Source organism: Prinia subflava, chromosome 1 (genome assembly GCF_021018805.1).
Source record: "Prinia subflava isolate CZ2003 ecotype Zambia chromosome 1, Cam_Psub_1.2, whole genome shotgun sequence".
In the NCBI taxonomy this organism is placed as follows: Eukaryota; Metazoa; Chordata; class Aves; order Passeriformes; family Cisticolidae; genus Prinia; species Prinia subflava.
In genome coordinates, this window is record NC_086247.1 from 115867711 (window position 1) to 115892655 (window position 24945).

Genomic DNA, 24945 nt, shown 5'->3' on the forward strand with positions numbered 1-24945 from the left:
AAAAGGTGAAGGTCTGAACATCTGGCTGATGGTGGGAGAGAAGATAGTTTAAGTTTCCATTCTCTTCAAGCTGGCTAATATGTCAAGCTGCATTTTCAGCACAGTAATTGATCTCTTGATTAAAACAAAGTGTTCCAGATTTTAAGGGAAAAAAATAGCACAAACCCCCATATACAAAAGAGGAGACTATTTTAAGAAAGTCTGGAACTCTCAAGGCATTCAATTCTTCTATATATAACTATGCTCAGTTTGAAAATTAAAATGAACTTTCCTGAGGTTGTGTGTAATTTTTTAATTTAAGCATTCGAGGTAAATTTTATAGGTATTCTCTGCTTCAAAACCATTCAAGAACCATATTATTTTTGCATACTAAAGTAGCTTTGTTTAGTGTTTGTAGATGGCACAGAGCAACTCAAACTGAATGTACAGTAGGATGATTTCACACCATCTTTTTATCAATTTTTCAGTGGGTCAATTTAACAGTAGGGGAGCAAGTAACACCTATAATGAAAAAATCCAATGGTAATGAAATAACCATAGTCTTTCATGTTTTCCTTTATAGTATGTTGTGTGCATATAGAGAAAGTGTTACTCTGTCATTTGAGAAACAACTGCAAGGCAGAGGCGTCAAAATAGTCACTGCCTAACACAAAATAATATCTAATTTTCCTTCAAGTAAAACAGACAAGAGCTGTATGAAATGCAATATTCCATGCTGAGGATGAGGGCTAAAATGGGATGGGGAAAAGAAAGCATTTAAAAATCTTTAACAATATAATAAGAATTAAAATACAAGGGAGTTGGCATACAATAAAATCCAAGTGCTAGACTAATCACTGAGAGTACAGCTGGAACAGCAAGGACAAGAAAGAGGTGTGTCTCTGACATTCCTCATAAAGCAATGCTGTCTAATATTTTTTTATTCAAGGATCCCATGCTTTCTGAGAGATGTCTTACCATTATGTAGAGGGCAACCAAAGCAGTACAAGGTCCTTTGACTTCTCTAGGGTCATGTAATCAACCAGCTTAAGAAAAGAACAATCTGTCCCACATCTCTTCTTGCCTACTCTTGTGCTCTCAGGTTGTGGGCCACTCTACCCCACCTTTCAACTCATTTCAGTCTGGTTAAACTCCTCTGTCAGGGCAGCCAGTGAGAAGTCTTTGGAGTATGGAACTCCTGACAGTGAGCTTCAGAGCCTCAAACGCACTTGAGCAGTTAAAGACAGTGTAAGTAACACAGAAAACTGAAAACAACAAAATAAATCCTAAATAATGGGCTAGATTAGGTACTGCTGCTGAAATTTTGAGCCTTCTTGGACTCTTTCCTTACTGGCTGTTTCAGAGTTGATGGAACTCTTCCAAAGTCTACATTAATTTCCCACACTTAACAAAGCCTGAGAAACACAGCAATGAGAAGAAAATTATATTCTTTAAAAATCCTGCAGGTTTTTATTCAGTTCAAATGGCATAGCAAATGCAAGGCAGTTGGCTCTGCCCTTCTCAGGCTTACTCAGGCTGGCAGCAAGGAAAGTTTCAAACTGGGGATCAAAGGGATAATTTCATCTGATATGTGACAAAATGTAGAGAAGGGTACACCTACTGAAAGAAAGGTTTTGGTTTTGTGTGCACTGTTCTGGTCTTGGGGTGTCTCTGTTTTTCTCGAGTTTTTATTTCTATTTTTTAAGAAAGTGAAGTTCTCATTTAGAGAGATGTTTTCTTACAGAGGTTTTTTTTTTTTAAGGGATAACTGTGATAAGAGGGCTTTCTACTTTCTAGATATTACTAAGATCTCTTGGTTTGATTTATTCAGGTCTTTTATTCTAACCTTCAAGTGACTTCTGCAGTCTCTTTTGCACAGCCTCAGTACAAGAAATGGAAGGCCTCACAAATAAGAATAAACTGTTACAAGATGAAACTGAGAGTTTGGAACTCAAGTTTCTCGCCCTGTGAGCGGTATGAATACTCAGCCTTCCTTATCCTCAGAGACTCATTTATATAGCTACAAATCACAGGAAAAATCTTTCAACATGAAATATGAAAAATTATAACAGAAAAGAATCGCTTAACACATGCATAAGATTATGACCTGAGTGGCAATGTTGTGATTTTATTACATTTACCACCTGAATAAGAGCTTGTCTTTGAGGAAAAGATATTCTCTCAGAAGACATAGCTATAATTACAACTCCTTTGAAATTAATGCTATACGAGTCCTTAGAAACCATTACACATAGCTAAACAATTTCTTCAGCTAATACACAACAGAGCCTGTAAGCCCCCTGGTAGATGCAGCATCAGAACATGAATTGCATGTTGCATCTCTTCATGAATTTCTCTTAAAATTTGGTATATCTCTGGGAATGATCCTCTCTTTACTTTGTTCTTTCTACATGCATAAATACTACTAGGGAGAGAAAAAGATGGGTCGATATCTTTGGAGTATATGAACATTGTTCTATAGCTTTGGTAAAACTTCTGTAGTAAATTACTTTAGTTACATGAAAAAGTTTGCATCAGTCTATCCTGCCTGTGCAAACATGTCCTGGTAACTGATCTTTTACTATAAACTGTTACACTTCTGTTACTTTTCCTTACCTCTGAGCACGATGTCCTCAGGAGCCACAAACTCCAGTTATAATTGTAGCTACAGTTTTGAATGTATCTCATCTGTACATTGGCTTACACCGGCCATCACCCGAAAGATACAAACTGAGATTTGCCGTAACCTTCAAGAGAGCACTGTGACCTCTATAGGGAGTGAGTCCAGGGGAGGGCCTGGAGCACCTCTCCTGTGAAGACAATCTGAGAGAGTCGGGGTTGTTCAGACTGGGGAAGTGAAGCCTCTGGGGAGACCTTAGAGCACTTTCCAGTACCTAAAGTGGCTACAAGAGAGTTGGTGATGTGTATCACCCCTTTTCACAAGGGCAAGGGGTGATAAGACAAGGGGTGATGGCTTTAAACTACAAGAAGGCAGATTACATGTTAGGAGGAAATTCTTTACTGAGAGTGTGCTGAGGCATTGGAGTAGGCTGCCCAGAGAAACTGTGGATACTTCATCTGCGGAAGTGTTCCGGGCCAGGCTGGATGGGACTTCCCACCTGGTCTAGTGGAAGGCGTCTCTGCTCATGGCAGGGGGAAATAGACAATATTTTAGGTCACTTCCAACCCAAACCACTCTAGGTTCTACAAATATAATTCCGTCTCTTTTGCTGGCTCTGCTTTTTCTTTATTTGGTACTGTCCAGCTGCCAAGAAGATGCACACCTTCACATAATCCTTGTCTGCCTTTGGGGAGTCCACCACCTCTTCTGGCCTTTCCCACTGAGTACCTAAAATACTCCTTCAACAGGCAGCTGCAAAGCTCTTGGTTCTTGGCAAACATGGCAAGAATTCATTTTTTACATTATATAATGATCTAAAAATGTATCTTACTGGTTGCTTCAAATCAGCTGATACTTCACAAAATAAATTGTGTGGGCTATACTGTGGGGAGTCTTGCAAAAAGAGCAGTAATTCCTGATAAATGCAGAGACAAGTTGCAATACTTCAGATTTTAAAATACACTTTGGGATTTTCAGTCTCCTTTCCCATAATGCAACTTTTTCATCATACTGTAGGTATTTTTTCAGTTCTTGAAAAATGACCACATTAAGTATGTGCACTGCTATTTTACACATGTAAAGATCTTTGCTATATTGATATATAGGTAATTAGCAGTGTTTTATGGTACCCAGCCTATTGCAGACACTGAGAGGAGAATTGGTGCTTTCTGAAAAGACACTCTGGTCCAACACAGCCAAACTCTTCTGACACTTAGTCAGGTTCTGCCACTTCTCCTGCACATGGACAAAGTCCCTCAAATCCTTCTTTTAGTCTGGCATGTACTTGTAAAGAAACCACTCCCATTAATGAAATGCAGATAAAATGCGGAAGTGAAGCATATAATATGCATCAAACACAAAGCTATTTCAAGTAAAATATTCCCAAGTTTAAACCAAATCCTACAATAGTTCCAAGCTCTGTACAGCAACTACACACATTCTGCACTCTCTTTTGACCACCCAGAGTATTTCAAGAAGAACGTTCCTATCTGAACCAGATACTGGCTCCTCTACAGATTTGTGAAAAATCAAGCCTTGGTTACACCTTCAGAGGGAGCATTCCTCATTCCCTTCAGCCCCAGTTTCTGCTGTCTCCTTATCCATATTGTGCTGCTGAAGAAATCCCTGGCGAGTATGATTCCAGGGGGAGAACATATGCAACAGTGAGCTGTGCAGCACCAGCCAATGCAGATAAATCACATGCTCCAGGTGGACACAAGTATTTGCAAGACAGCCTCAAATTAGCAGCAGGTAGCTAATGTTCTGGCTTGTAAACCTGATGGTTCTGACTATAAGCCCATTACTAGCTCCTACTATGTTGATTTATTTTCCATATTTGCCTACCACAGGATCGTAGCATTTTCTTTCAGAGGGCACAGTTGGAAACTAAGGAAAATGCCCACGAAGCAGGACCCAACATGATTAATTAATTCAAATTTAATTCTCAGCTGGAGAGTGGTAATTTGATTGATTTTGGGTTAAAGTCAAAATCAGAAGTATTTCTGCCCTCTGAAATGTTACACGGGCAATTTTTGCTAAATTAGGACTCAAGTCTCCATTAGTTGAACACACATTTTTTTGTGGCAGATATGTCTCACAACTGATGCATTACTTAAAACACACGCTTTAAAAAAAAAAAAAAAGTATTTCAGTAAAGCTTAAATAACAACCACAAGACACCAGAAAAATAGTGTAAAATACTCATAAGGGCTTGGTTCAAATAACAAGAAATTGGGGTTGAGGCCTGGAACTATCAGAAAATCCCTTAAACCCACATGAATTTCAGAGGATTAAAAGACAGTTTCAGGCTATACTTTGAATTTGGGGGCATCTATCATGATGAAACATGTAATGAACACTGTTTAATATTAATCACACGTGAAGCTGTTGATGTTTTTAGTTCAGCCACATAAACAAAATCGACCATGAGTAAATCCCAAAATGTTTTAATTCACGAAATGGCAACTGGAAATCCTGCTTTGCTTGTGCACCTGACCTTGCTACGCTCACGCTGTCTCTTCGCAAAACTGGTGAATGCTGATTTTTTAGCACGTTGTCCTTCAAGCACTGCTTTAAGCCCCCCCTGCTCCAGGAACAGACAAAGCGAGCTGCCGGCAAGCTGCAGTGCCGGAACCCACACGGTGTGGTTACCAAACAGCCTCCTGCGAAACCACAAAGCCCAGCTAAGTCTCTGATTAAGTCAAGAGAAATCAGCATTGTTACGCCAGGATTACGTTCGCATCCAGCTCAAGTTTTAGGCATCTCTGTGTATTGAAACACAGATGTCTTGTAAAAAAATTTGTACTCTCACTATGGAAATATTAGACAAAGTAAAGCCTGGCCTTGGAGGAAATTTGTAGCAGGGGAACAAAGCAGCAATTAACCCCTAGGATTCACACTTCCATTTTCTCCCCTTCCACTGCTGACTTTGAAAATCTTTCTGTTATTAAAGGAATGACAAAGTTTCTAGCCCATTAACCACCAGCTTGTGGACACCAAGAGGCAGATGGAGAAGGTGTATTAAAATTAGGTTTTGTTCGGGAAAGAAAAAATATAAAAGGTGGCACATAACTGTACAGAAAGGAAGCTGATACTAGATCAATTAATAATGTGAAGCTTTTAAAAGTATTTAAATATCTGTAGCTTTACAGGATTTGGGCTTTGGACACTTCCTGTTAACCAAGATTTCTTCCTGCAGTATTTCTTCATTTTTTACCCCAACAAGATAAAACATATTATTTGAAATGTCTGAAAAATAATTGAGAACAATTTCTTAGTATCTGTTATAATTAAGCTGATAAAGAAAGCTGTACTGAATTTTATAATTTAAATGCTGTTCTAACACTTTAGTGATTCAGTGTGGAATGATGAATCTATCAATACTAAATATTACTATCAGATGGGGTAGAATATGTAATTTGTACAAATGCTCATTTTCATGGCTTTATTTTATATATTTAGTTGAGCTTTCTACATTGCAAAATATATTCTTAAGGGGCAACATCTTACAAGTAATCAGATTAATGCTCTGCCGATTTAATATGCTCACTAAGAGCAGCAGCTTTCATAACAATCAACTAACTCTTTGAATCCTCTTTGGGAAGTTAAAAAGACATTATTTCCATTCCTAAGATCTTTGCTGTTACTCTCCCCAGACATAGACTTGCTCCTAATATTAGCTATCAGGAGATTAACACGATGTGCTAAAAGTCTAATAAAATCTTTTACATGTTTTGTATTTATTATTTGAGAATTTCTACTTTCTCCCTTTATCATCAGAATGCTGTGACAAGGATTTGGAGAGAGGTTCTATGAATTGTCTTAAATTTTCAGTGAAAAGATTAAATGAGATCTGTATTCACTTACAATCTGACACCAAAGAATCTTCGTCTTGAGCTCCCTGTGTGGAAATAGAAATTTTATGTGAGGTAATGAAGTTCCTGATGTATGATAGAGGAGAAAGGGAGAGAACAAGAACTGTTCTTCTGCCCCCCAAGCCAATTCACACAAGCACAGCCCTGAAATGCCCAAGCTCCATTTCCTGCTCCAATCAAGGAGTGATTATTTATACAAATCCAAGCGGTTCCGCAAGGACACAGCAAGAGAGCACCTCCCTGGAATATGCCACAGCACAGGATTTCCCCAGACATCTTCACAGGAAAAGGAAAGTGCAGATTCAAGCCTACTCAGGCCATAAAGGAAACTACACGAGGCCTTCCTGTATCTGCATGCATTTCTCCCTCTTAAGGGATGAAAAATAATACCAGTTCTTCTTTTTTTTCACTCCTTCATTTTTTGCTTTTCTTACAATTTCATGAGGGCAATTTTGAAAATGTTTGAAATTTTTAAGGAGAGAATAAAAGGAAATTAAAAGAAAATTAAAGACTCTGAAAACTCACAACTCAAGCTTCTCCCCCTCTCCCTCTGCCTTCCCAAACTCTTTTCCATCTAACATTTTTTGTTTGGGTGTGAAATTACAGATTCCCAATGAGATTTCCCACTGTATGAACTTCTGTATCAAACATTTTTGAGTGGTTGCATCCCCTGCATGTCAGAGTATAAACACTACAAGCTTCACCCTAAAGTTCAATTTTAGGACTATTTTTTGTGTGAACAACCAAATATGTTTTTGTCCCTCATTTACAAGGAAGCTGCATTCCATGCGTTTGCATTCACACAAACCTACAAGAAGTCCAAGACTACAGCTTTCTGGATTCTAATGCCAAACCTCAATGCTTTAAAGAATCCAGCTAGAGCACAAGAAGGGGGCCTTACGTGAGCCAGGAGATTAAATTCAAAATACCCTATTTACCTATAGCTGGAGATACGTTTCAACTACTAAACTGGCTTTCCCATGATTTCCTTTGCAGATTAACTGCTTAAAGAAGTCTGCTTTTTCCAAGAAGAGCAGACTACTGCTCTATCAGATGCAAAGACACCCTTGGCCACTTTCCATGCCTTAGACATCAGGAGTCTCACAGCAGCTCTTGCATGATTTACAGAGCCATAAGCAATTGCTGGTTTTCAGAACTGCCTTAATTAACCCTTACTCCCCTGGCTGCATCTTTTACCTTCGTGATCCTCAGATCCAAGAAAATACTCCAAATCCCCCTTCAGACTTTCAGAGGTATCTTTAAAAGGTGGCAGCTGCTAGTGTCATTCTCCTCAAAATAATCTAAGTAGCTTCATAGGGATATGTACATTGCCTGGTCTTGTGATGCCAATGGTCTCATTACTCCGGGACTGAAGTTCCCACAGCAAAATGCAATTTTAGGAGGAACGGCTCTCAACATCTGCAGCATCTTTCTGTCACAAGGACTCAAAGCTGCCCAAGGTGGAGAGAACCACCTTCCCTCTCCCCAGTCTTCGTGGTAGTTGCTCAAATAGGAAAAAGCCCACAGATCTCTTCCCCCTTGTCTTTATGAAAGCACAAAAGAATAGGAGATATTTTTTGCCCCTTGACCATAATTGAATAGAGAAAAACCATCAGCTAGATCCAAGCAGCTCAGACCCTGAGCAGACAGCAAGAATGTTGCCGTTTTTCTCAACATGAGACAAGCACAACCTGGCAGATTAATATTCACACAATACCCATCCAGTGAAGCTACGGACCAAGGGACACTTATCTAACAACTTCTCCTCTCACATCAATAAACATCAGCAGTTGTACATCCACAGAGCAGACAGATTTTTTCCATGAAAAGATTAATGTTACTAATTTAGTCACACGTTTCTTCAACTTGTTAAATTCTACGAGGCACTTACACAGATGCATACAAATATGTCATTTCTAGATCAACAAAGGACCAAAGCAATTACAGAGCATTTTTAAGTGTTATCATACATACTGTATTATGCAAGTGAGGAACAATATATCACTCTCACTGTTCTCCTAGTTGAATATAAATGTAATATCTGTTTAATCCAGCCATTCATATCTCAGACAAATACTGTAATTACTTACTCTTGCTCTGCAATATCTTATAGCAGGATGGTATCCCTTACAACAAATGGCAAGTTATAGGCATTTGTTAACATCAGCCTTGAAATATGTACATGTAGCATGGTTTGAGGAACAATTCTTAACTTAAACTGCAGGACATGTATGAGATGATCACCTGTCAGATTATTCCAGGGGGAAAAGAGTCTGGAGTACTGCAGATCATTAGACATGACATACTCATCACTGGCTGCAAAGAAGTAAGGGAACTGCTATATAAGATGCTACTATAGAACTTAGTAACAGTATCCTACCTGGGCAAAAGTAAACAAAAAAAGAACCACCCAGTGTTCAAAGAAACATAATTAAGTTAAAAAATCAAGTGCTTGGAAGATCATGAATGTCAGTTTTACTGTTTTCCATGCACTTGTGTTTTCTACCCATTGTGCAGTTGTCTTCTACACTTCATAAAGACAAACTACCTGTCTCATCACTGTATTTACACAAACATACAAAAGAATTATCCCAAGTACTTCTTTGTTCACATCTTCAATGTATGGTTATCTGAATTTATTCCACATTTACCACTAATTGACATGAATGCCTCATATTCACTGACTTAATGATAATCTAAGGACTTTTAGAGATAAGGGCCAGGAAGAAACAAACATGAAAAATACTTGTACAACCCCAGAAGCATTTCTCACTTTCTATTTTCTTTTTTTCTCTCAAGTGGCTTGGGATTGAAGTAGAGTAAGGATTTACTAAAGACACTCACTGTTCTGCTAAGATGAATCATTTCACCTCACTCTCAAACCTAATTAGCAATATGTTAGCGGGTGGAGAGAACAGATAACAGGCATCTAATCTGCCAAATGCTGCATCCACAGAGGCCCATTTATCTAACCTGCGTGGTGTTTGGTGAAAATCTGGACAGATTGCTAGGCCCTTAGAGAAGACGGCCTCTGTATCAGACGTGACCTTGCAGTTTCTGAAACACTGTTTTAAGTTTCAAGTAGTGACTATTTGGGTAAAAAAACACTGAGCTCCGAGGTAAAAGGAGAAACTGATTCACAGCAATGCATACTGTATCTATTATAAAAATAATCACCATTCAGGAGCCATTGCTACCATTACCTCATGAAAGTGATTAATCTCATCCAAAAATACTGGGTTTACGGTTTGGGACTCGCTTTATTTAATGTTCTAGGTAACAGGATAAAAATAAAGATGCACTAATACATTTTCTTGAGGATACCAAGTCAGTAGGTAGTCTTCCTGGGAAGGATGATTTGAATGTCCTGTGGGAAGAAATGCATGATCTTGAAGACCCCAGAAAGAGAACTGAGTTGAAAGCAACAGTCCAAAGGGCACTTGGGATTAATAGCAAGAATTCCTGGTGTACACTGGGAGCTCATTAGTTGGAAACAGCAGCCTATTTTAGTCAGTCAGAGGATGGCGATGAGCCATTTAATTGAATCTGACCATGAAAAGGGCAAGGCAAGGTACTTTCATAAAGGACAGGGAGTATTCATACCATTGTATAGCCTGTACTGAGACCTCATCTGAAGTATTTTGTATCATTTCAGTTACCCATGTTCATAAAAAAGATTTAGAATTTGAATTAGGTGCTGAACAGGTCTGTCACAGAGATCAAACATAAGTCTATCTTATAGGAGGATGCTGAAGGGGCTTGTTTTTTTCATGCTGAAAAATGCGGCCCAGGAAGAAAGATGGCTGCAGCAAAAGCACTGGGGACAAAAGATTTGCTAAATTTATGAGAGAATGTTTGTGTTAGAACAAATGCATAGAAACTGGTTATGAATAAATTAAGGATGGAAACTCAGAGGAGGTTTGTAATCATCACCACATGAATGTGGCCCTACAACAACATTCTGAAAGGAGAGAGACTGGGGTAGAAAATTCTGGGTGGAAAGGGGTGAAACCTAACAAGTCTGTGAAGAAGACTGTATGATATTGCACACCATGACCTCTAAAGCTACTTAAAATCTAATGTTTCTATGGGCTTAGCTGAAAGACCCTCATGTCCCTAAAGAGCTGACTGCAGAGACAAGTAGCACAGCCCATCCAGAGATTGAATTTCTTTTAAACAGCATTTTTCATTCTGAACTATATTTATACTTCAAAACAGCCTACTGTAAAACCTTAATGAGGCACAATTGCCCAGTCATATTTTCAGTACCCACAGCAGAATTACGGTGATGCAGTTCAAGATCACATTTGGTGTCACAAGCTATCTGTGTCTAAGGAGAACAAGTTGGAAGTGCTCTGCATCCAGCGGGCATGTTTGGCTTTTAAATCTGATATCTTGTTTGAAGCAGCCAACCCATCTCAGGAAAATTAAGACCATAAAAAAGAAATTATCTTAACCTGTACAAGAGAGGATGCTAATAGCTAGGACAATGACCTCTGGATATTTATTTTCTATTTAATTAGTTGCCTACTAAATAAAGCCACTAAATAAGCCAAAGGTGAGAGAAAAAAGAAAGTCTCTCAGCATGATACATGATAAACAATGATTCCATACTAAATCATTATCATCCGTTTACTCTTGCTTAAGCAGTTACAGCAAGGGCACTTACAGTCTCCCATAATCCAAGCTAAGCAATCCATATATAATTAAAGTTTGATGAATGCAAATTTCCAGTACTATTTGGTTTTATCTCACTAAGATAGTTTTTTGGGGTTTTCTATGTTCCTGCTATATAAAAGTTGCCCCAGATAAAATATGATATCTCAAGATAGAAATAGTTCCACACAATTGTTGAATCGAGGAAGTTGTTGAGTTAGGAGCTATAAATACGGGAGGGACAAAGAAGCCTCATGACCTACTGTAATAGTAAGATTTCTAAAGGAGCATTTCCATAGTATTGACTATCTAAATAGTTAGACCTTCTAACTATTTAAAGATGTGAAGAGTTACCTTCACAATAGTTAAAAGGCATCAGTTAGACAATGTTCAAATTCAGACATCATTAGGGAACCACATCCTCATGTGGAAGAAGATTCATGGCAGCCTAAGCAATTTCTCAAGACACATTTCTCTACAAAGAGAGTTGTTCAAACTGTTGTGCTGTCTGTAGAACACTTACATGAACACAACAGGAGAAGATAAGCACTCAATAATGTAGTGTAACAACAATATAATAATTCCTTCTAAAACAGGATGCTGGAAACAATCTGATTTAAAATCAATGGAAAGAGCTTGTTATCTCATTATTAAGGCCTGCCAGAATAAAGTAAATAATGACACAAAAGCTAGAGTTCTTAATATTAATTCAAATGTAAATTTTCAGCAAAATTAATCTCTACTCCAAGAGTAATTCCTCTTTGTTAGAAGAAGATACAGAATTTTTCATATTGCACAAAACACTTTGATTCCTGTTATAAATGTGAAGTGAAGCTAGATAGTACCTCCAGAATGTGAAGTCACATCACAGAGCTTCAGAACACACTTTGAAGGGAGGAGCATTTGGAGCTTTACCCAGAACAGACCTGCATATACACAGCCTGTGACTCTTACTGAGAGATGAATGTTTCTATTCATCAGAACACAGTAGAACATTGGAAAACACTAAATTATTAAAAAGAACTAAATAATATCCCATTTCTTCACAGATGAAGCCTTCAAGGACTATCTGTGCTAAAGGCATGTGTCTGTTAAAAAAGAAGGCAAATCATATCAGCTAATTTGTGTATACAACCCAGTGCCAAACATAATTATTTTTATATACTTAAAAATCTGTGTATATAGTGAAGTTTCTAATACACATAGGGATGTAGAGAATGGCGATTCGGAAGCATCAGTTTTACTCGTACATAATGAGATTAAATTTTTTAAATGGAAAAATATGATTAACTTTGCTAGATTTGCCTAACTAAGGAAACTACAGCACTGCGTTAAATACATGCCTGCCCATAAAGAACTGAACTGTGAACTCACCGTAGTAGAGGTTCACTCTAAACTCCAAATTACTTTGCAATTGCAAGGGTCAAGTGATATCCTAGAATCATTACACTTCTGCCAAGCTGTCTTGGCAACTTACTAACACAAACATGAAATGTATTCACTTGACACAGTGATTGATGAAAATACTAATAGTATTCAGCTTAATTACAAGAAAAATTACTCTGTATCTTCAGGCAAGCCTGAAGTTTCCTTTACGAAGGAAACTTTTTACTAATCTCAAAGTTGTTTTACAGGTTACAATCTACATTAAAGTATCTCTTTACATTTAAAACTATCCAAATCCCAAATATTATGTAAACAGTGAAGAAAACTTGACTCTTCCTGAGTCTTATATACTCCAAAATTGTTGCCACAATAATCTAATGTCCTGTGAGATGTAGATGTTCTCCACAACTGCCCTCTGCTTCAATCCAATACTATCAGCATCTCCTCAGTAATCCTCAACCCACCCAGTTCACACCTTAAAGCTTTTGTTCAGTTTTCCTCCAAGTAATTTTGGGCAGGAGTGTCCAAAATGTGTGCACAGATTGGCTAAGGTATTGAATGGGGGGCAAATTAACTTGATTTTTTCAAGTTTGTCCTGCGGACCTTCCCGAGGCAGAACAGTGTGGGAAGGAGTGGTGAGAAAAGCTTATCCACAGCTCTGCTGAAAAGCTCTGCTTTTCCTGAAACTTGAAAAAAGACTAGTGAACACACAGGGAGGCAGAAAAACAGTGAACATCTCATTTAATGTGAAAAATACAATATAGAGCTTACTATTATCCAGGGCAACTCAAAGAAGCAGAAGAATTTTAAAGAATGATAAGCTGTATTTATTTTGCCATTTGTGGTCAAAACTACTTAACCCTGCTAACTTAATTTACATTTATTTCTTATCTGTGCTTATTTTTTTTCTTCTCCCGCCTGAGCCCTTTTTCCCATTTTAATTTTAAGGCACAGCAGGGTTCCTGCCCTGTTCTTAATAGCTCTCACTGACAAAAAGAACACATGCCCATAATAAAACAGTTAAAAAATTATTAGCAGAAAGCAACCAAACCAAAACAAACCAGCACCCAAATATGCACATATCTATCAGCTGAGGAATTCTCGTTGACTTCATCTGTGGCTAGCTTTTTCTTTGGCAGCTTTCTGTTCCCTTGAAAAGCACCAAGCTCATTTAAAACCTGGCTGAGTGTGTTCAGCAGTAATTCCACTTTCTGTTAGTTTTAAGTGGCTAATAACAGGATGTTTCCATAGAGATGCCAGGGAACCCTGCAGTGGTCCAAGGAATGACGTTTGATTCATTTGAGGAATTGGTCCAAGAAAAGTCAAGTTGAAGACAGTGGTGCTCCAAACAAACTGAGGCAAAAGGATGGTCCCTCATTATACCACAGGCAAGCAAGGCCCCTAAAGGAGCTTCTAGGTCAGCTGTGCTTCAGAAGAGAGGATTGCTCTATACAGGAAGATTCTCTGCCTACTCTGGAAACTTTAAACCCTGGTGTTGTGTATATGCAACACAATACAAAAACACCAAACAAACCAGAAAACACAGGGTGCAGCACAGGCTGGGATCAACCAGATCAGGGGGCAGCTCTGAGGAGAAGGGCCTGGGGGTGCTGGTGGACAAGCTCAGTGTGAGTGAGAAGTGTGCTGCTGCAGCAGAGAGCCGACAGCATGCCGGGCTGCACCTGCAAGGGCACCACCAGCAGAAACAAAGAAGTTGTTATCCCACTCCACTCAGCACTTGTCAGGCCACATCTGAAATTCCGTGTTCAGTTTTGCTCCCTGCTATACAGAAGGGATGTGGACAGCCTGGAAAGGGTCCAGTGAAAGGCCACAACTGAGCAAAAGACTGGGCAGGCTGTCATTTGATGAAAGACTGAGAGAATTGTACTTTTTGAGGAAAGAAGGCTTTGGAGAGACCTTATCATCATGTTCCAGTATTTAGAGGGTGGCTACAAAGAAGATGGAGCCTTCATTTTTACAAGGAGTCACTTTGAAAAGACAAGGGGAAATTCCAATTACACACAAGAGGAAATTTTTTCACCATGAGATCAATCAGCCATTGCAATAATCTCTCCAGGGAATAAGGGTTAAATTCCCCAACACAGGACAGTTTTAAGATTCAGGCAGACAAAGTGCTGGGACATCTTGTCTAGACTGTGCTTTTGTCAGGAGAGGTTGGACCAGATGATCCTTGAGGTCCCTTTCCACTCAGTACTTGCAATTCTATGAATACAGCTACAGCAGATCAAATAGTCTAGTTTCTATATTCTGCCACTAGACTACTATATATCCATACTACTCAAAGAGCTGGAAGTTTATATTTCAGTGCTATTTCAGACTGACACACACACACACACACAAAATATGTTTCTAAGTGAAATGTATCTACCCTTCTAACAAATTCTATGGTGCATCCTCTACATCAGCCATGTCTCAGTCAGCCATTATAAAAGCACATTTTGAACAACTTGAAACACTTGCACTTGAAATTCCATGTCAGCAACAAGCTGATAACACAAGAGGAAAAGTGTCATTTGTATTAATAAACAATGTAATGGAAGTGATACAATGTGTGGCTATTGTTCTTTCTAGCTGCTTTGCAAACAACTACATAAATTAAACGATCCTTTTGTCATTATCAAATCTCTGAGGTTATGATGTGCTGTATTTTATTAGTTCAGCAGTCTCACTCAAATAGTAGCTATCTAACACAATCCTTGCAATTAGTACCTTATGTACATTCCTGAACGAAATTCTTCCTCTGGGATTTAAAGAAAACCCAAGATCTCAGGAGTCTCTCTTGTAATTCAGCTACACGCTACACTCTTACAGCTATGCAAATTAGCTGCAAGAAAAGCTGTGATGTACAGCAAAGCAAGAGATCTGAAAATTAAAATCCTGAAGGAGAGAAAATATTTAAAATTTCCTTTACATTTTTTCCTTTTGTTTGGCTAATCCCTAAAGGCATTAGGGCAGCATGTTCCATCTTGAAAGTCCCTGTAGAGTCATGTACTACTGAGCATAACTACAAATGCGATGCTTTGAGCAGCCAGATAATGGTTTTTAATTGGCTCATCATTGCAGCTTCAGCCCAAAAGCACAAAAATGATTTTAGAACCAATATTAACAGGTGATAATTAAATTATGGGGTCTGCATGCTTAATACATTGGAATAAGGCAGATGAGACAACAAAGACCATTAAGTTTAATAATGGAAATCAGTATCTACCTTAAGTACTATTTTATAGCACATTAGCAATGGTTGATTAGTGTTAAATCATAAAGTAAATTTTGTTTTCTTACTGAAGCTTTTTTCACTTCTTTTTATCTTTACCTGTGTATTGGCATGCATGCTAAACTAAGGATGCCCATTTAAACCATTGCAAATGAGCAAAACACATAAATAAATCTAATTAATTAATTGTGATGACTTGAGTACTTTGTTTCCTAAATAAGATATTTACTTAATAAGCTATTTAATACTTCTTAATATTAAAACATACATAAACTGTATGAGTACCATGGGAAACTGTTTTGAATCGAACAGTCCTAGTGAAAATATTAATCTTTAAGTCAGCAAAATAAACCAGATTTCCCATTCTCCCCTGGTGAAGCAGAACTACCTGGGTTCCCTGTTCTTACCACTGTAAGAAACAACGCCAGGTACAGATTAACCCTGCACTTCATCAAAGCAACAAAACCAAATTTTGATAATGTCTCAGCATGACTTCAATTCAAAAAAGAAGAAGCTGGTTTATGGTTTATGGCTTTGTGGGGTTTGTTTTGTTTTGGTTTTTTTAGGGTTTTTTTTCCATGCCTTTACACCTCAGGAAAGAGGCAGGCTTGGATTTTTCCCATCCTTACACAGACTCTACCATAAGCCTTTTTCTCCACCTCCGCTCTTTTCTCCATTCAATCTATCTTATCTCATGCAGCACTTTCTCTTCAATCTCGCAAAACTCTATGGCTCCAACATAAAGTTTTCATTCTGCTTGCCTTTCTGCTGCTTGCAATTTCTGCAGCCTATTCTGTCAACTTGTTCTTTTCCTTTATGCCACAGTGCCAGGGTTCTTTTTTCTACTCCTGTGTCTGCCTCTTAGGCTTGAGCTCAGCAATCAGCTGCCCCTCCTTTACTCACATTCTGTAAGAGCTATCAAGTGCCTTAGGAAGAAACTCAGGTTTTTCTGTGAGACTTTTCCCCATTCGTGAAGTCTCTCAATTCCACTTCTCTCTTCCTGCTTGAGCGTAGTTCCGATCAGCACTTGTACCTTTCATGCTCTTGAGGATTTTCCATGTTCAGCCTCCATCTGAAATACCCTTCTTCAAAACCAAGCCTGTTATTTCTTTACCTGCCTTTTAACTTTTTCTAGCATCTTTCATCTGGATGGACATACATGAATTCTGTTCCTCCCTATAGAAAAAGCCCCCAAATCCTCACCAAACCCATAAAAAAAAATGGTCCATGAATCTTTAGAGTGAAGTGGCCATAAAGTTAATACAAAGTTACCCATTCCTTCTAGTGAACTGGAGAACATACATAAATTAAGCCATGGAGGAGAATATGGAGGTGTAACCACCTGTTCAGGCAGCTCTGCATGAAGCTATTTAGGAGCCTGGGTACCTGACTCTTTGAATGAAAGCACATACTGAGCTTGAAGGATTGAAATTATCTGTGGACCATGAACCACAAGGTTATCGCTGGCCCTCAGGGAATATATTCTGTAACTCTTTTCAAAGGTGCATGGTTTATTAATACACAATTTTAATATCCTAAGTACTGAAGTCACATTTCTTGTAAAATGCAGGAGCCAGAGGTAAGAAGGTGAAAATGGCACTTCAGAATATGAAAATCAAAGACTTGGGGAAATTGCCTACAAGTTAAACGTGATCTGCAGAAATTTCATATGACATCACTGCCACCCTACTGTTGTTAATGTCAAATTCCAGTAGAGTGTCATGAAGCAATGAAGACTGTAAAAAGATTAGGTAACTGAACCAAAGAAACATTTTGTTTTTTTCTTAAAACCCTAACCAATAAAACCTACCAAAAACCCCCAAGACACAAACTCATTTCATACTGGAAATCAATTATTATATCCAAACAATATGAAATTGTTGTGACACCTGGGATTTTCACCAAAGCCAAAGTAAAATTAATGCTTAATGTGCTTGATGAAGTTGTGGTGAAGGCTAAGGAACAAACAGACCTTCAATTAAAATTGTTTGTTAGTCATGTGATTGTAACACATCCTCATGGCCCTAAATCGTTACACTCACCCAATGAATTTTACAGCTAAGATTTTACCATGTATGAGCCCAGTGATACTGCCTTATTTTAATGTCTACCATCCCAAGAGAGTGCTCATAATATTCTGGTTTGTACCACCATTTATCATACTTATAAGACATTTTTTTGCAGACAGTCTATTTTAGACCTGTTTTAGAGATTTCTTTTTTATTGATAATATTTCTTACACATCTCCATGTAATGCCACTTGATTTTACTATCATGAGTTCAACTTGATTTTATTATCATGAGTTCAACTTTATAGGCCTTAAAGGGAGAATAAAATGATAAGGAATATATTTCAATAATCTATGGAAATTATTAAAATTTATTCCCTATAAGTCATGGTACTACAGTTTTAACATCCAGTAACTCACCATGAATTGAAAGGAATGTCTTGCAATACTAGAAAACAGAATTTTCAGCTCTACTGATTAAGCTTTTAGTGGCTCATGAAATATTGGCTGTTACATCACTGAGTAAAGCAAATTATGACAAAAGCATTTTAGATTTTGTTTTTCTAAATGCATATGGTGCAGGGGAAAATAAATTTCTATTTTGCAGGCTGATACTTCCACATAACAATGAGTCCAAATCAAAATGAATAGAGACACAAATGAAGATGAGGCAGGTAAACAGGCATTGCAAATGAAATTTATCTGATGGTTCCACAGTCTATCACAAAAATTCTACTGTTAAACACAATTTATGCAAAAAGCATATCCCATGTACTGAACATCCTTCAAAAACATGGTAATACTCAATACTGGTATGGCATTTGCATCCCACATACACAGAAAGAGAGCACAGAAAATTAATTTTTTAAAAAAGTATTTATGTATCTTTCAAAATGAACCAGTAAGAGCTTAAGAACAATGTTCATTAAAGAACCTTCAGCCACTGCTTAAGAAATTCCTTTGAACTTATGGCAGTACAATGGAAAGGTCTTTCAGTGAAACTGCTCTGCAGTCATTGTGCCATTCATACGCAGAGTACCTTACATTCCACCGTGGTCTTTTGTGACCCAGTAAGAATTAACAGCATTTTGGGGCCAGTAATACTTATGTGAAGTGACAGCAACACAGAACTCACTGAATTCTTCTGCAGTTTTCACTGATTTTGACAGCAGTGTCATCTATGCTACTGAGAGAGAAACCTATCTAGTTGTCCCATGGCTTTTAAAATGCACTTTTATTCCGTGTAGAAGTCTTAAACACACAAAATATGTTAAATCAGCATCGCCAACTCCAAGTACTCAAATAAAAATGATAAAGTAATAACTATAAATATAAATAATGTATCCATTTTTTTAACTTCATTACTAACTTTTAGACACACACTCATTTGGTTTTCTCTGAAACCACAGGAATTAAGACATCTTATTCTTCTCAAGCAAAGACTGAGATTTTTAATATGCATGCACATCTCCTAAAGCACTGCACATGCACACACACACACAAACAAGAAGGATGAGAGTCCCAATAAAACATTAAGATTTGTCAATATTGTCTATACACACACATCTTCTCCAAAGGGACACCATATAACAAAGCTAAATAGTAGTAGAACTTAAAAAAAAAAGTTAGAAAAACCAGGCCAAGAGTTGTAGCAAGCAAGACTAAATCAGTAACAAATCAAGTGTCAAATAATGTGAAGTGTTATCAGTTCTCAAGTCCAGCAAATGTGGTTCCTCTCAAATGCTGCAACAGCAGTGTCTCAGGTTGTTCACAAATTCATCTAATTGAATGCATCCTTTGGGCTTGCTATTCAGAAAATATGTTTTTAATTCAGAGTCAGATGTGGTGGAACGCCACATTCAGAATTCCTGCTTCTTCTGTGTCTGGTGCTCACAAAAACGGAGAGCCCCAGGCAGACCTCAGTTTGCATGGAAGTACCTGTGAGCAGAGGCAATATTGGGCCACTCATGAAAACAGAATGTGGGATAACACATTTCACTTTTCAGGGGACAAGAGTGCTCCCAAAGCCCTTCAGTTTTGATCTCTTTACTGCAGACTTAGCTCCATGGGATCTTCCATGCAACACTGCATTGGGAATCTAGAGAGATCCCGAACCTCCTGCAGAGCCGTGCGGCAGCAAATGCTGGAGCCAACAAAACCCTGGAGGGGAGAGGGAGCAACTACAAGGAGATGAAAGCAGCACAGAGAAGAAGAGCTGAAGGATATATTTAGACAAACAGTTCGCAGATGAAGCTTCATCGAAGAGACTTGAGGCCGTGTCTCTCTTTTTGTTTAATGCCCAGATCTTGCTGTATACTGCAAACCACTTCCTTTGTGCCGCTTGTTATTCAGCTATTAATAATCTGAAACTCAAATTCCTCTTCTATTATTGCCTAATATTACTATTATTGATTTATACGACACTGCCAGACAGAGAATTTAACAGACAGAGCCGATTTCAATAGAAGCTTTTATGAAAATGACAGTATACAATTTTAAAATAAAACAGAAGTTTTACTTTTAAAATATTAAACAAATGGAAAATGAAGAATTCATATTCACGGAAAGAAAGAAGACTGCAGTTATTACATCAAACCTTTAAAAATCACTACGCTTTTAAGTTTCGAAATGGCGAATCCCTGGCAGCAAAATGTGTGAAGACAGAATGTTTATTTATTAGTGTTATTTTTAAAAGGATGTTCCAAGTCAAACTCGACAGCTTGTTTACAGTAGGGTCCTGCCCAAGGGTAGCTTAAAAGATATTAAACAGGCACACACCAAGAATATCATGTTACTGTACAAGATACAAGTTTGCCTATGGCTTGATTTTACCGTGACTGCTTTAATGATTTCTTATTTATTTTTCAGGAAGTGCTAATCTGTTTTACCTTACACTCCCTCTTAAAAAGAAATGCAAGGCAAAATCTTTCAGGTATACAAATACAGCTAAAATATACACACTTACATTTCTAGCTCAATCAACCAGTGAGGTGATGCATAGAATCCATGTCAAGTGTCTGCTGATGTTCGCAGATGCTGAATTTATCCATAGAACATCAGCTTTTTCATATTTCTAATAGTTTTAATGAAAGCCAAGATTTTTTTCAGATTTCTCAGTTTTCAAAATTAGTCTCGAAAGGTTGGTGATTTCACTACCCAGCAGTGGTTGGTAGTCCCTCCTACCATAAAGTTTTGGAAAGGGGACAGCTTTCAGAAGAGATGAATTCGTGCAGGCAGTGCTCCTGGTAACATCATTTAGGGAAAAGTTAGCTCAGAAACACAGCAGCTGTTTCTGATCCTAGGAATATCGAGTTGGAGAGTGGGCTAAAGAGAAACTAAAATGACAAACCTGATCTAATATTTACTTTAATTTACAAAAACTTGTCTTCAAGAAATATTTAAGTCATTACACAAATATTTTTCCTATTTCACAGAAACAGAGTTCTCTTAAGAGTTTTAAAACTAATTTTCAATAGGAAAAAGAAAAAAAATACTTCACAGAAGACAACCCCCTGAATACTTCATTCCAACACCAAGCCACATCTGCTTGTTGAACCTTCAGACAGGACACAGGCAAAATACCTCCTAAAATATCAAGTTTAATATTAGTACTTTCAAAATTTTTGAGGTATGGTTATGCAAAACCAAAACTCATTTCATGTAGATGACGTTACATGTGACATATGCCAGGTAATTTTTGTGTGTCCATATGGTGCACACAGCTACAGCATTCAAAATGGGTGTCCACAAAAGAGAAAAAGTGGAGAGGAAATCATATATTTGAACTTCCAAACTATCACACCAGAATTTCCTCTTTTACTCCTGCACGTCTGGAAATAATAGATGAGATGTGCAACATAAACTCCTATTGGACCTGAAAATAAAATATATATATATGAAGCTACAGACAGTACAAATTATATTAAAAGACATACAGAAATGAATTGCTGTGAAAATAAGTAGTAAGCAGAAACTTTTCAGACAAAATTTAGCCCTAAATTACTTTTTAATCAGCATCACCGACATAAATGGGAATACACAGGTAAAAACTGAGGCATAATCCAGCCCCTTGTAGCTATGTTTGGGTTTTTCATTTGAAGCAGGATCTAATTTGCAATATTAAAACAGCATTATCAGTCATTTAGGTAACATAGCAATCAATTTACCACCGCTCCCACCCCAATAATAATGTTTATCAAAGAATTACACAATCCAAGCTTAAAAAATGAGTTTTGCATTCTAGATCAATTTGTCAAGACAGTAATTTCTACTTTGACAATAATAAAGAGGTTTCCTGAATTACTGTTAATGTTGGCATTTAGATGGTGCAATCTTTTACAGTGCTCTGGAAGTTTACACTGAAAACATGGCCTGACATGCCTCCATTTCAATGGTATGCTGGCACTAGCTCTCATGTTTTCCCTGCTTTTTTTGTTCCTGCCTCCAGTTTGCTAGTACAGGGAATTGATCTAGCTCAAAAATAGCCTAATATGTTTTTTTTGCCCTGTAACTTGGCTTAGGTCCCTGATCTGGTTCACCGCATGGCTGCACAAATACTTCTACCAACACAACCAAGGAGCTACAAGGGCTGTGTAGGCCTGAACTGCAGCCAAAACCAATTACACATCAAACTAGGGTCTCCATCTGAGCAGACAATTTTAATGTACAAGATGTAAGGGATGTTGAGAGGTCTGTAAATGTTATGATTACCAGCTAGCTGATAACATTGATTTATGGTGGCTTCTGTGAGAAGAGTGTAATGAGTTAATCCCAGTGCTTTATTAAAAGGGGCTGGGAACAACAGCTTTGTACGAGTCCGCTTGAGAAAACAGATGTCACTGAGTTTTAAGTTTTGCAACTGTAAATATTTGATATATGTGAACTTCTCAAGTCTGTGTGAGTTCTAATACAGACCATGCCTGAAGCACCCCAAGAAGGAGGACTTGTACAAAGACTTTGAGAACAAATCAAATGTCCATACTTCAGAGACAATATTAGGAAGCTGATGGTGAACAGCTCAGCACTGGAGAACATGACGACATCTTTCCCAATGCTTTTTGCCTTTTTTTTTCCCCATTGATCACAGTTCCAAACTGCTCTTCCTAATATTTGGTGGGCAAGAAGTCAGGAAAGAAAAATAACCTTTTATTAAACTAACAAAATCAAAACCAATCCACCAAACAAACCCCCAACACCAAAAAGCTCACCTAACTGCAAGCTTATGCTGTACTACCAGGTACCAAAGAAACCACACAAAAAGAGCTGGCTAATATCACTACCTACAGTCTTTTTTGTCATACACTTCTCTGACAAAAAAACATTGGGAAAGAAAGAACACAAAGCAAATTACTTGTTCCTCATTATTTCTTCTGGTGTGTACTTACTGTTGGTCTAAAATGCTGTTAGGTCTAAAAATGGAGGAGTTTCATAAAGATTAACTTCAGTGTATAGAAACTAGTTTTCCTTTTCAGTTAGTGGTTAAGGACATTGAGAGAGAACAAGTAAACTCTGTGAAATTGCCTTTTGGATGTATCTTTCTTTTCATCTGTTCTAGAGAAAGACAAAAGCATCCCCTTCCCAAGGAAGGCTTTACACTAGTTCTACCCATCGCCATGTCACCACGTGCTCTGCTGTGGAGCAAATGTGGTTAGGTTACAATCATGTCGCAGCTAGCACTTAAAAATCATCTTAGAGCCCCAAAACAAGGAAAGGAATCACGGGCCCCTTCCCCTTGAAACAGCCTCCACTTCGAAGAGAGAACAATGTACAGCTGCTCTGCGGATCTCTGCGAGCAAGCCCATGCAGGTGGCTGTGAGCTGAGGGTGTGAAATTGCGGCGCTTGTACAAGGCGAGGTGTCAGGAAATTCGCAAATTCACAGCGCCAGCTCCCGTGGCTGGGGCCCGGAGCCCTGCGAAGCCGGGAGGACAGAGTGTCACCGCCGCAGCCCCGCCTGCTCCGGCAGCACAATGCGGCGGCACCGCTCCCGGCCTCCAGGTATTGTTAGCTGCGATCGCTCCGCTGGCTGCGGATGACAGGAACCGATCTGAACAGAGCTCTCTCCTTTTATAAATTCTATCTGTACTGTGCTTTTGAAAGATAGTATTTCCCTAATCTAAAATGATCAGAGGTAGTACATCTCTGTTAGTTTCAAACGTGAGAGCCAAGATTCATGACACCATAGTTTAATGCTGCTCTTATCAGAAACCTGCAGAGATTAGAAACTGTAAGAAAAACATTGATGGACGTTTTCAGGCTTTCTGGATTAGTTTGGCATTAACTACCAGTGGCTTGCTTTCTTTGACAACTCCTTTATAATTGGGCACAGATGGATGAAAATACACTACAAACACAGTGAGATTTTCTTTAATCATTAATTTTCACTTAATTTGCCAGATGGCTTTGGTTTCTAGTGTACACTTTATTTGCTGTTGTGTCATTTGCAGGGTTTTACTCTTTTTTTGGTTAAAGTTTTATGTCTCCCAAAATCTTGATTTTGTTATTGTCTTTCAGTCTCTAAAACCTCAAGAAGATGAAGATGAATTAGTCTATTTGATTACTTTTAATTTCAGTTTTCTCTCTCAGAAGCAGATGACTTTTACAATACCAATAAGGTTTTAATACTTAAAATTTCCCAAGCTCATGCATAAAACGTGGCTGTAAAAGTAGCCTTTCCTAATGTTTGTGCACAATCTCTTCAGTGTCAAGTCTCTGACAAGCAAAAGGATTAAAGGCAATGCTAAATCTGAACCTGAGCATTTTCCTGCCGTGGGGTTCTTTGCATTTATACAACCTTGGTTTGTTCTTAGTTGTTCCTTCAATGAGGCAGTGATGAGACACTGTCTGAAGGTCATGTTCTGCTTTCTGCTGGTGCACTGGATGTAACATTATGCTGAACTGATGAATGAAGGCAGAAAGAGGAATGGAGAAAGTGTTAAACGGATATGAAATGGAATATTCAGAAAACAGCCACAGGCAATCAGAACAGGGCAGGGATGAGTGAACAAAAGAACAAGGTTATCTACTCTCATATGTTAAAAATTCTCAGGGGGCTCTGTGTCAACCTTTAAAAAAACAAACCAGAACAATGCAGCAACAGAAACAAGAAAGGAAGAAAGGGAAAAAAAAATAATCCCCATTTCTTTCCTGTCTGGAAATGTTACTTTATCTTCTGTTGCAGCAACGGA

The 24945-nt window shown here is 38.1% G+C and overlaps 1 protein-coding gene across 2 annotated transcripts in view; it reads right to left on the reverse strand.

Moving 5' to 3' along the window:
• Positions 1 to 24945, reverse strand: part of LOC134556767 (ubiquitin-conjugating enzyme E2 E2) — a 200471-nt gene that overhangs the window by 89036 nt on the left and 86490 nt on the right. The window lies entirely within an intron of this gene.